Here is a 12,045-nt window from a genome sequence, read left to right as displayed (position 1 = left end):
TCCACCCCTGGTGAATGTCCAAGTAACCCATTGCTGGCTCTCAGCGGCCTGTTCCGACTCGCAGGCATGCTGTTCACCTGGCTATACACTCAACGCTGGTCAGCTCTTCATTTTCCTTTCTACACAAAACAGACAGCAGAAATCATTGGATTCTCCACTATAAAATGTTCTATTAATTCAATCTGAATCTGGAATTCTTCCTCAATATCCACTGCAAGTAGACTTTCTTTACACCACTGGTGAATGTCCAAGTAACCCAATGCAGGTATTCAGCTGCCAATTTAAACCCGCAGGCGTGCTGTTCTACTGCCTGTCGACACAACTCTGGTAGGCTCTTCATTTTCCTGTCAACACAACCCATACTTCAGAAATCATTGGAATCTCCACTACAGAATGTGTCATTCATTCACTGAGAATCTGGAATTCATCTCATTCTCCACAGGAGGTCGTCATTTTTTACTCCACTGGTGAATGTCCAAGAAACTCAAGGCTGGTTTTCATCGGCCTGTTGACACTCGCAGGCGTGCTGTTAATCTGGCTGTCCATACAACCCTGGTCAGCTCTTCATTTTCCTCTCCACACAACCCAGACGTCAGAAATCATTGGAATCTCCACTACAAAATTTTCCATTCATTCATTCCGAATCTGGAATTCATCTGAATCAGCAAATCCAGGTAGGCTTTCGTTACACCACAGGTGAACGTCCGAGTAAACCGAATGCTGATTTTCACACTCGCAGGCTTACTATTAAACTATTCAGAAATCATTGGCATCTCCATTAGAGATTTTTCCATTCATTCACTGCGACTTTGGAAAACATCTGAATTCCAACTCCAGGCGAGTTTTCGTTCCACCACTGGTGAATGTCCAAGTAACCCAATGCTGGTTTCCAGCAGCCTGTTCACACTCACAGGCGTGCTGTTCATCTGGCTATCCATGCAACCATGGTCAGCTCTTCATTTTCCTCTCCACACAACCCAGACGTCAGAAATCATTGGAATCTCCACTACAGAATGTTCCACTCATTCACGGCGAATGTGGAATTCATCTGAAACTCCACTCCAGTCCGCCTTACTTTACACAACTGGTGAATGTCCACGTAACCGAATGCTGATTTTCACACTCGCAGGCTTACTATTAAACTATTCAGAAATCATTGGCATCTCCCTTGGAGACTTTTCCATTCTTTCACTACAAGTTTGGAAAACATCTGAATTCCAACTCCAGGCGAGTTTTCGTTCCACCACTGGTGAATGTCCAAGTAACCCATTGCTGGCTCTCAGCGGCCTGTTCCGACTCGCAGGCATGCTGTTCACCTGGCTATACACTCAACGCTGGTCAGCTCTTCATTTTCCTGACCACAAAAGCGAGACTTCAGAAATCATTGGAATCTCCACTACAGAATGTTCCAAACATTCACGGCGACTCTGGAATTCATTTGTATGTCCACTCCAGGCAGATTTTCGTTACACCACTTGTGAATGTCCAAGTAACACAATGCTGGATTTTTGCGACCTGTTCACAATCGCAGGGTGATGTTCAACTGGCTATCCACTCAACCCTAGTCAGCCCTTCATTTTCCTGTCCACACAACCCAGCCTTCAGAAACCATTATTATCTCCAGTACCGAATGTTCCATTCATTCACTGCGTATCCGGAATTCTTCTGAATCGCCACTCCATGCAGGTGTTCGTTACACTGCTCGTGAATATCCAAGAAACACAATGCTGGTTTTCAGCAGCCTGTTCAATCTCACAGGCGTGCTGTTCTACTGGCTATCCACTCAAACCTGGAAAACACTTCATTTTCCTGTACTCACAACCCAGACTACAGAAATATTTGGAACCTCCACTAAAGAGTGTGCCATTCATTCGCTGAATCTGGAATTCATCTCAATCTCTACTCCACACAGGCTTTGGTTTCACCACTGGTGAAAGTTCAAGTAACCCAATTCTGGTTTTCAGCGGCCTGTTCACACTCACAGGCGTGCTGTTCATCTGGCTATGCACTAAACTCTGGTCAGCTCTTCATTTTCCTTTCTACACAAAACAGACAGCAGAAATCATTGGATTCTCCACTATAAAATGTTCTATTAATTCAATCTGAATCTGGAATTCTTCCTCAATATCCACTGCAAGTAGACTTTCTTTACACCACTGGTGAATGTCCAAGTAACCCAATGCTGGTTTCCAGCGGCCTGTTCACACTCACAGGCGTGCTGTTCATCTGGCTATCCATGCAACCCTGCTCAGCTCTTCATTTTCCTCTCCACACAACCCAGACGTCAGAAATCATTGGAATCTCCACTACAGAATGTTCCACTCATTCACGGCGAATGTGGAATTCATCTGAAACTCCACTCCAGTCCGCCTTACATTACACAACTGGTGAATGTCCACGTAACCGAATGCTGATTTTCACACTCGCAGGCTTACTATTAAACTATTCAGAAATCATTGGCATCTCCCTTAGAGATTTTTCCATTCTTTCACTGCGAGTTTGGAAAACATCTGAATTCCAACTCCAGGCGAGTTTTCGTTCCACCCCTGGTGAATGTCCAAGTAACCCATTGCTGGCTCTCAGCGGCCTGTTCCGACTCGCAGGCATGCTGTTCACCTGGCTATACACTCAACGCTGGTCAGCTCTTCATTTTCCTTTCTACACAAAACAGACAGCAGAAATCATTGGATTCTCCACTATAAAATGTTCTATTAATTCAATCTGAATCTGGAATTCTTCCTCAATATCCACTGCAAGTAGACTTTCTTTACACCACTGGTGAATGTCCAAGTAACCCAATGCAGGTATTCAGCTGCCAATTCAAACCCGCAGGCGTGCTGTTCTACTGCCTGTCGACACAACTCTGGTAGGCTCTTCATTTTCCTGTCAACACAACCCATACTTCAGAAATCATTGGAATCTCCACTACAGAATGTGTCATTCATTCACTGAGAATCTGGAATTCATCTCATTCTCCACAGGAGGTCGTCATTTTTTACTCCACTGGTGAATGTCCAAGAAACTCAAGGCTGGTTTTCATCGGCCTATTGACACTCGCAGGCGTGCTGTTAATCTGGCTGTCCATACAACCCTGGTCAGCTCTTCATTTTCCTCTCCACACAACCCAGACGTCAGAAATCATTGGAATCTCCACTACAAAATTTTCCATTCATTCATTCCGAATCTGGAATTCATCTGAATCTGCAAATCCAGGTAGGCTTTCGTTACACCACAGGTGAACGTCCGAGGAAACCGAATGCTGATTTTCACACTCGCAGGCTTACTATTAAACTATTCAGAAATCATTGGCATCTCCATTAGAGATTTTTCCATTCATTCACTGCGACTTTGGAAAACATCTGAATTCCAACTCCAGGCGAGTTTTCGTTCCACCACTGGTGAATGTCCAAGTAACCCAATGCTGGTTTCCAGCGTCCTGTTCACACTCACAGGCGTGCTGTTCATCTGGCTATCCATGCAACCCTGGTCAGCTCTTCATTTTCCTCTCCACACAACCCAGACGTCAGAAATCATTGGAATCTCCACTACAGAATGTTACACTCACTCACGGCGAATGTGGAATTCATCTGAAACTCCACTCCAGTCCGCCTTACATTACACAACTGGTGAATGTCCACGAAACCGAATGCTGATTTTCACACTCGCAGGCTTACTATTAAACTATTCAGAAATCATTGGCATCTCCCTTAGAGATTTTTCCATTCTTTCACTGCGAGTTTGGAAAACATCTGAATTCCAACTCCAGGCGAGTTTTCGTTCCACCCCTGGTGAATGTCCAAGTAACCCATTGCTGGCTCTCAGCGGCCTGTTCCGACTCGCAGGCATGCTGTTCACCTGGCTATACACTCAACGCTGGTCAGCTCTTCATTTTCCTGACCACAAAAGCGAGACTTCAGAAATCATTGGAATCTCCACTACAGAATGTTCCAAACATTCTCGGCGACTCTGGAATTCATTTGTATGTCCACTCCAGGCAGAATTTCGTTACACCACTTTTGAATGTCCAAGTAACACAATGCTGGATTTTTGCGACCTGTTCACAATCGCAGGGGTGATGTTCAACTGGCTATCCACTCAACCCTAGTCAGCCCTTCATTTTCCTGTCCACACAACCCAGCCTTCAGAAACCATTATTATCTCCAGTACCGAATGTTCCATTCATTCACTGCGTATCCGGAATTCTTCTGAATCTCCACTCCATGCAGGTGTTCGTTACACTGCTGGTGAATATCCAAGAAACACAATGCTGGTTTTCAGCAGCCTGTTCAATCTCACAGGCGTGCTGTTCTACTGGCTATCCACTCAAACCTGGAAAACACTTCATTTTCCTGTACTCACAACCCAGACTACAGAAAACTTTGGAACCTCCACTAGAGAGTGTGCCATTCATTCGCTGAATCTGGAATTCATCTCAATCTCTACTCCACACAGGCTTTGGTTTCACCACTGGTGAAAGTTCAAGTAACCGAATTCTGGTTTTCAGCGGCCTGTTCACACTCACAGGCGTGCTGTTAAACTGGCTATGCACTAAACTCTGGTCAGCTCTTCATTTTCCTTTCTACACAAAACAGACAGCAGAAATCATTGGATTCTCCACTATAAAAGGTTCTATTAATTCAATCTGAATCTGGAATTCTTCCTCAATATCCACTGCAAGTAGACTTTCTTTACACCACTGGTGAATGTCCAAGTAACCCAATGCTGGTTTCCAGCGGCCTGTTCACACTCACAGGCGTGCTGTTCATCTGGCTGTCCATGCAACCCTGCTCAGCTCTTCATTTTCCTCTCCACACAACCCAGATGTCAGAAATCATTGGAATCTCCACTACAGAATGTTCCACTCATTCACGGCGAATGTGGAATTCATCTGAAACTCCACTCCAGTCCGCCTTACATTACACAACTGGTGAATGTCCACGTAACCGAATGCTGATTTTCACACTCGCAGGCTTACTATTAAACTATTCAGAAATCATTGGCATCTCCCTTAGAGATTTTTCCATTCTTTCACTGCGAGTTTGGAAAACATCTGAATTCCAACTCCAGGCGAGTTTTCGTTCCACCCCTGGTGAATGTCCAAGTAACCCATTGCTGGCTCTCAGCGGCCTGTTCCGACTCGCAGGCATGCTGTTCACCTGGCTATACACTCAACGCTGGTCAGCTCTTCATTTTCCTGACCACAAAAGCGAGACTTCAGAAATCATTGGAATCTCCACTACCGAATGTTCCAAACATTCACGGCGACTCTGGAATTCATTTGTATGTCCACTCCAGGCAGATTTCGTTACACCACTTGTGAATGTCCAAGTAACACAATGCTGGATTTTTACGACCTGTTCACAATCGCAGGGGTGATGTTCAACTGGCTATCCACTCAACCCTAGTCAGCCCTTCATTTTCCTGTCCACACAACCCAGCCTTCAGAAACCATTATTATCTCCAGTACAGAAAGTTCCATTCATTCACTGCGTATCCGGAATTCTTCTGAATCTCCACTCCATGCAGGTGTTCGTTACACTGCTGGTGAATATCCAAGAAACACAATGCTGGTTTTCAGCAGCCTGTTCAATCTCACAGGCGTGCTGTTCTACTGGCTATCCACTCAAACCTGGAAAACACTTCATTTTCCTGTACTCACAACCCAGACTACAGAAATCTTTGGAACCTCCACTAGAGAGTGTGCCATTCATTCGCTGAATCTGGAATTCATCTCAATCTCTACTCCAAACAGGCTTTGGTTTCACCACTGGTGAAAGTTCAAGTAACCCAATTCTGGTTCTCAGCGGCCTGTTCACACTCACAGGCGTGCTGTTAAACTGGCTATGCACTAAACTCTGGTCAGCTCTTCATTTTCCTTTCTACACAAAACAGACAGCAGAAATCATTGGATTCTCCACTATAAAATGTTCTATTAATTCAATCTGAATCTGGAATTCTTCCTCAATATCCACTGCAAGTAGACTTTCTTTACACCACTGGTGAATGTCCAAGTAACCCAATGCAGGTATTCAGCTGCCAATTCAAACCCGCAGGCGTGCTGTTCTACTGCCTGTCGACACAACTCTGGTAGGCTCTTCATTTTCCTGTCAACACAACCCATACTTCAGAAATCATTGGAATCTCCACTACAGAATGTGTCATTCATTCACTGAGAATCTGGAATTCATCTCATTCTCCACAGGAGGTCGTCATTTTTTACTCCACTGGTGAATGTCCAAGAAACTCAAGGCTGGTTTTCATCGGCCTGTTGACACTCGCAGGCGTGCTGTTAATCTGGCTGTCCATACAACCCTGGTCAGCTCTTCATTTTCCTCTCCACACAACCCAGACGTCAGAAATCATTGGAATCTCCACTACAAAATTTTCCATTCATTCATTCCGAATCTGGAATTCATCTGAATCTGCAAATCCAGGTAGGCTTTCGTTACACCACAGGTGAACGTCCGAGTAAACCGAATGCTGATTTTCACACTCGCAGGCTTACTATTAAACTATTCAGAAATCATTGGCATCTCCATTAGAGATTTTTCCATTCATTCACTGCGACTTTGGAGAACATCTGAATTCCAACTCCAGGCGAGTTTTCGTTCCACCACTGGTGAATGTCCAAGTAACCCAATGCTGGTTTCCAGCGGCCTGTTCACACTCACAGGCGTGCTGTTCATCTGGCTATCCATGCAACCCTGCTCAGCTCTTCATTTTCCTCTCCACACAACCCAGACGTCAGAAATCATTGGAATCTCCACTACAGAATGTTCCACTCACTCACGGCGAATGTGGAATTCATCTGAAACTCCACTCCAGTCCGCCTTACATTACACAACTGGTGAATGTCCACGTAACCGAATGCTGATTTTCACACTCGCAGGCTTACTATTAAACTATTCAGAAATCATTGGCATCTCCCTTAGAGATTTTTCCATTCTTTCACTGCGAGTTTGGAAAACATCTGAATTCCAACTCCAGACGAGTTTTCGTTCCACCCCTGGTGAATTTACAAGTAACCCATTGCTGGCTCTCATCGGCCTGTTCCGACTCGCAGGCATGCTGTTCACCTGGCTATACACTCAACGCTGGTCAGCTCTTCATTTTCCTGACCACAAAAGCGAGACTTCAGAAATCATTGGAATCTCCACTACAGAATGTTCCAAACATTCTCGGCGACTCTGGAATTTATTTGTATGTCCACTCCAGGCAGAATTTCGTTACACCACTTGTGAATGTCCAAGTAACACAATGCTGGATTTTTGCGACCTGTTCACAATCGCAGGGGTGATGTTCAACTGGCTATCCACTCAACCCTAGTCAGCCCTTCATTTTCCTGTCCACACAACCCAGCCCTCAGAAACCATTATTATCTCCAGTACAGAATGTTCCATTCATTCACTGCGTATCCGGAATTCTTCTGAATCTCCACTCCATGCAGGTGTTCGTTACACTGCTGGTGAATATCCAAGAAACACAATGCTGGTTTTCAGCAGCCTGTTCAATCTCACAGGCGTGCTGTTCTACTGGCTATCCACTCAAACCTGGAAAACACTTCATTTTCCTGTACTCACAACCCAGACTACAGAAAACTTTGGAACCTCCACTAGAGAGTGTGCCATTCATTCGCTGAATCTGGAATTCATCTCAATCTCTACTCCACACAGGCTTTAGTTTCACCACTGGTGAAAGTTCAAGTAACCGAATTCTGGTTTTCAGCGGCCTGTTCACACTCACAGGCGTGCTGTTAAACTGGCTATGCACTAAACTCTGGTCAGCTCTTCATTTTCCTTTCTACACAAAACAGACAGCAGAAATCATTGGATTCTCCACTATAAAATGTTCTATTAATTCAATCTGAATCTGGAATTCTTCCTCAATATCCACTGCAAGTAGACTTTCTTTACACCACTGGTGAATGTCCAAGTAACCCAATGCTGGTTTCCAGGGGCCTGTTCACACTCACAGGCGTGCTGTTCATCTGGCTATCCATGCAACCCTGCTCAGCTCTTCATTTTCCTCTCCACACAACCCAGATGTCAGAAATCATTGTAATCTCCACTACAGAATGTTCCACTCATTCACGGCGAATGTGGAATTCATCTGAAACTCCACTCCAGTCCGCCTTACATTACACAACTGGTGAATGTCCACGTAACCGAATGCTGATTTTCACACTCGCAGGCTTACTATTAAACTATTCAGAAATCATTGGCATCTCCCTTAGAGATTTTTCCATTCTTTCACTGCGAGTTTGGAAAACATCTGAATTCCAACTCCAGGCGAGTTTTCGTTCCACCCCTGGTGAATGTCCAAGTAACCCATTGCTGGCTCTCAGCGGCCTGTTCCGACTCGCAGGCATGCTGTTCACCTGGCTATACACTCAACGCTGGTCAGCTCTTCATTTTCCTGACCACAAAAGCGAGACTTCAGAAATCATTGGAATCTCCACTACCGAATGTTCCAAACATTCACGGCGACTCTGGAATTCATTTGTATGTCCACTCCCGGCAGATTTCGTTACACCACTTGTGAATGTCCAAGTAACACAATGCTGGATTTTTACGACCTGTTCACAATCGCAGGGGTGATGTTCAACTGGCTATCCACTCAACCCTAGTCAGCCCTTCATTTTCCTGTCCACACAACCCAGCCTTCAGAAACCATTATTATCTCCAGTACAGAAAGTTCCATTCATTCACTGCGTATCCGGAATTCTTCTGAATCTCCACTCCATGCAGGTGTTCGTTACACTGCTGGTGAATATCCAAGAAACACAATGCTGGTTTTCAGCAGCCTGTTCAATCTCACAGGCGTGCTGTTCTACTGGCTATCCACTCAAACCTGGAAAACACTTCATTTTCCTGTACTCACAACCCAGACTACAGAAATCTTTGGAACCTCCACTAGAGAGTGTGCCATTCATTCGCTGAATCTGGAATTCATCTCAATCTCTACTCCAAACAGGCTTTGGTTTCACCACTGGTGAAAGTTCAAGTAACCCAATTCTGGTTCTCAGCGGCCTGTTCACACTCACAGGCGTGCTGTTAAACTGGCTATGCACTAAACTCTGGTCAGCTCTTCATTTTCCTTTCTACACAAAACAGACAGCAGAAATCATTGGATTCTCCACTATAAAATGTTCTATTAATTCAATCTGAATCTGGAATTCTTCCTCAATATCCACTGCAAGTAGACTTTCTTTACACCACTGGTGAATGTCCAAGTAACCCAATGCAGGTATTCAGCTGCCAATTCAAACCCGCAGGCGTGCTGTTCTACTGCCTGTCGACACAACTCTGGTAGGCTCTTCATTTTCCTGTCAACACAACCCATACTTCAGAAATCATTGGAATCTCCACTACAGAATGTGTCATTCATTCACTGAGAATCTGGAATTCATCTCATTCTCCACAGGAGGTCGTCATTTTTTACTCCACTGGTGAATGTCCAAGAAACTCAAGGCTGGTTTTCATCGGCCTGTTGACACTCGCAGGCGTGCTGTTAATCTGGCTGTCCATACAACCCTGGTCAGCTCTTCATTTTCCTCTACAGACAACCCAGACGTCAGAAATCATTGGAATCTCCACTACAAAATTTTCCATTCATTCATTCCGAATCTGGAATTCATCTGAATCTGCAAATCCAGGTAGGCTTTCGTTACACCACAGGTGAACGTCCGAGTAAACCGAATGCTGATTTTCACACTCGCAGGCTTACTATTAAACTATTCAGAAATCATTGGCATCTCCATTAGAGATTTTTCCATTCATTCACTGCGACTTTGGAGAACATCTGAATTCCAACTCCAGGCGAGTTTTCGTTCCACCACTGGTGAATGTCCAAGTAACCCAATGCTGGTTTCCAGCGGCCTGTTCACACTCACAGGCGTGCTGTTCATCTGGCTATCCATGCAACCCTGCTCAGCTCTTCATTTTCCTCTCCACACAACCCAGACGTCAGAAATCATTGGAATCTCCACTACAGAATGTTCCACTCACTCACGGCGAATGTGGAATTCATCTGAAACTCCACTCCAGTCCGCCTTACATTACACAACTGGTGAATGTCCACGTAACCGAATGCTGATTTTCACACTCGCAGGCTTACTATTAAACTATTCAGAAATCATTGGCATCTCCCTTAGAGAGTTTTCCATTCTTTCACTGCGAGTTTGGAAAACATCTGAATTCCAACTCCAGGCGAGTTTTCGTTCCACCCCTGGTGAATTTACAAGTAACCCATTGCTGGCTCTCATCGGCCTGTTCCGACTCGCAGGCATGCTGTTCACCTGGCTATACACTCAACGCTGGTCAGCTCTTCATTTTCCTGACCACAAAAGCGAGACTTCAGAAATCATTGGAATCTCCACTACAGAATGTTCCAAACATTCTCGGCGACTCTGGAATTTATTTGTATGTCCACTCCAGGCAGAATTTCGTTACACCACTTGTGAATGTCCAAGTAACACAATGCTGGATTTTTGCGACCTGTTCACAATCGCAGGGGTGATGTTCAACTGGCTATCCACTCAACCCTAGTCAGCCCTTCATTTTCCTGTCCACACAACCCAGCCCTCAGAAACCATTATTATCTCCAGTACAGAATGTTCCATTCATTCACTGCGTATCCGGAATTCTTCTGAATCTCCACTCCATGCAGGTGTTCGTTACACTGCTGGTGAATATCCAAGAAACACAATGCTGGTTTTCAGCAGCCTGTTCAATCTCACAGGCGTGCTGTTCTACTGGCTTTCCACTCAAACCTGGAAAACACTTCATTTTCCTGTACTCACAACCCAGACTACAGAAATCTTTGGAACCTCCACTAGAGAGTGTGCCATTCATTCGCTGAATCTGGAATTCATCTCAATCTCTACTCCAAACAGGCTTTGGTTTCACCACTGGTGAAAGTTCAAGTAACCCAATTCTGGTTTTCAGCGGCCTATTCACACTCACAGGCGTGCTGTTAAACTGGCTATGCACTAAACTCTGGTCAGCTCTTCATTTTCCTTTCTACACAAAACAGACAGCAGGAATCATTGGATTCTCCACTATAAAATGTTCTATTAATTCAATCTGAATCTGGAATTCTTCCTCAATATCCACTGCAAGTAGACTTTCTTTACACCACTGGTGAATGTCCAAGTAACCCAATGCAGGTATTCAGCTGCCAATTCAAACCCGCAGGCGTGCTGTTCTACTGCCTGTCGACACAACTCTGGTAGGCTCTTCATTTTCCTGTCAACACAACCCATACTTCAGAAATCATTGGAATCTCCACTACAGAATGTGTCATTCATTCACTGAGAATCTGGAATTCATCTCATTCTCCACAGGAGGTCGTCATTTTTTACTCCACTGGTGAATGTCCAAGAAACTCAAGGCTGGTTTTCATCGGCCTATTGACACTCGCAGGCGTGCTGTTAATCTGGCTGTCCATACAACCCTGGTCAGCTCTTCATTTTCCTCTCCACACAACCCAGACGTAAGAAATCATTGGAATCTCCACTACAAAATTTTCCATTCATTCATTCCGAATCTGGAATTCATCTGAATCTGCAAATCCAGGTAGGCTTTCGTTACACCACAGTTGAACGTCCGAGTAAACCGAATGCTGATTTTCACACTCGCAGGCTTACTATTAAACTATTCAGAAATCATTGGCATCTCCATTAGAGATTTTTCCATTCATTCACTGCGACTTTGGAAAACATCTGAATTCCAACTCCAGGCGAGTTTTCGTTCCACCACTGGTGAATGTCCAAGTAACCCAATGCTGGTTTCCAGCGGCCTGTTCACACTCACAGGCGTGCTGTTCATCTGGCTATCCATGCAACCCTGCTCAGCTCTTCATTTTCCTCTCCACACAACCCAGACGTCAGAAATCATTGGAATCTCCACTACAGAATGTTCCACTCATTCACGGCGAATGTGGAATTCATCTGAAACTCCACTCCAGTCCGCCTTACATTACACAACTGGTGAATGTCCACGTAACCGAATGCTGATTTTCACACTCGCAGGCTTACTATTAAAC

This window comes from Sorex fumeus, unplaced genomic scaffold (genome assembly GCF_029834395.1).
Source record: "Sorex fumeus unplaced genomic scaffold, SorFum_2.1 ptg000043l, whole genome shotgun sequence".
In the NCBI taxonomy this organism is placed as follows: Eukaryota; Metazoa; Chordata; class Mammalia; order Eulipotyphla; family Soricidae; genus Sorex; species Sorex fumeus.
The sequence above is the reverse complement of the archived record's forward strand: the minus strand, read 5'-3'. Positions refer to the sequence as shown.